We start from the raw sequence: 2,478 nt of genomic DNA on the forward strand, positions 1-2,478 counted from the left end.
ACACGTCGGTATGTCACCCCTCTATTCTCACACAATTAAACACGTCGGTATGTCACCCCTCTATTCTCACACAATTAAACACGTCGGTATGTCACACTTCTATTCTCACGCAATTAAACACGTCGGTATTTCACCCCTCTATTCTCACACAATTAAACACGTCGGTATGTCACCCCTCTATTCTCACACAATTAAACACGTCGGTATGTCACCCCTCTATTCTCACACAATTAAACACGTCGGTATGTCACCCCTCTATTCTCACACAATTAAACACGTCGGTATGTCACACCTCTATTCTCACACAATTAAACACGTCGGTATGTCACCCCTCTATTCTCACACAATTAAACACGTCGGTATGTCACTCCTCTATTATCACACAATTAAACACGTCGGTATGTCACCCCTCTATTCTCTCACAATTAAACTCGTCAGTATATCAATACCCTCTATTCTCACATAAATTAAACACGTCGGTATGTTACTCCTCTATTCTCACACAATTAAACACGTCGGTATGTCACACCTCTATTCTCACACAATTAAACACGTCGGTATGTCAATACCCTATATTCTCACACAATTAAACACGTCGGTATGACAATACCCTCTTTTCTCACACAATTAAACACGTCGGTATATCAATATCCTCTATTCTCAAACAATTAAACACGTCGATATATCAATACCCTCTATTCTCACACAATTAAACACGTCGGTATGTCATCCTTCTATTCTCACACAATTAAACCCGTCGGTATGTCAATACCCTCTATTCTCAAACAATTAAACACGTCGGTATGTCACCCCTCTATTCTCACACAATTAAACATGTCGGTATATCACCCCTCTATTCTCACACAATTAAACACGTCGGTATGTCACCCCTCTATTCTCACACAATTAAACACGTCGGTATGTCAATACCCTCTATTCTCACACAATTAAACCCGTCGGTATGACAATACCCTCTTTTCTCACACAATTAAACACGTCGGTATGTCAATACCCTCTATTCTCACACAATTAAACCCGTCGGTATGACAATACCCTCTTTTCTCACACAATTAAACACGTCGGTATGTCAATACCCTCTATTCTCACACAATTAAACCCGTCGGTATGACAATACCCTCTATTCTCACACAATTAAACACGTCGGTATGTCACCCCTCTATTCTCACACAATTAAACACGTCGGTATGTCACCCCTCTAATCTCACACAATTAAACACGTCAGTATGTCACTACTCTATTTTCACACAATTAAACATGTCTCTATATCATTAACCTCTATTCTCAAACAATTAAACACGTCGGTATGTCACCCCTCTATTCTCACACAATTAAACCCGTCGGTATGACAATACCCTCTTTTCTCACACAATTAAACACGTCGGTATGTCAATACCCTCTATTCTCACACAATTAAACCCGTCGGTATGACAATACCCTCTATTCTCACACAATTAAACACGTCGGTATGTCACCCCTCTATTCTCACACAATTAAACACGTCGGTATGTCACCCCTCTAATCTCACACAATTAAACACGTCAGTATGTCACTACTCTATTTTCACACAATTAAACATGTCTCTATATCATTAACCTCTATTCTCAAACAATTAAACACGTCGGTATGTCACCCCTCTATTCTCACACAATTAAACACGTCGGTATGTCACCCCTCTATTCTCACACAATTAAACACGTCAGTACGTCACCCCTCTATTCTCACACAATTAAACACGTCGGTATGTCAATACCTTATATTCTCACACAATTAAACACGTCGTAAGTCACCCCTCTATTCTCACACAATTAAACACGTCGGTATGACAATAACCTCTATTCTCACACAATTAAACACATCGGTATGTCACCCCTCTATTCTCACACAATTAAACCCGTCGGTATGACAATACCCTCTATTCTCACACAATTAAACACGTCAGTATGTCACCCCTCTATTCTCACACAATTAAACTCGTCAGTATATCAATACCCTCTATTCTCACATAATTAAACATGTCGGTATGACAATAACCTCTATTCTCACACAATTAAACTCGTCGGTATGTCACCCCTCTATTCTCACACAATTAAACACGTCGGTATGACAATAACCTCTATTCTCACACAATTAAACTCGTCGGTATGTCACCCCTCTATTCTCACACAATTAAACCCGTCGGTATGACAATAACCTCTATTCTCACACAATTAAACTCGTCGGTATGTCACCCCTCTATTCTCACACAATTAAACACGTCGGTATGTCACCCCTCTATTCTCACACAATTAAACCCGTCGGTATGACAATAACCTCTATTCTCACACAATTAAACTCGTCGGTATGTCACCCCTCTATTCTCACACAATTAAACACGTCGGTATGTCACCCCTCTATTCTCACACAATTAAACACGTCGGTATGTCACCCCTCTATTCTCACACAATTAAACACGTCGGT

Source organism: Ylistrum balloti, unplaced genomic scaffold, assembly GCF_031769215.1.
Source record: "Ylistrum balloti isolate Yb309-2 unplaced genomic scaffold, AGI_CSIRO_Ybal_v1 Utg370090, whole genome shotgun sequence".
In the NCBI taxonomy this organism is placed as follows: Eukaryota; Metazoa; Mollusca; class Bivalvia; order Pectinida; family Pectinidae; genus Ylistrum; species Ylistrum balloti.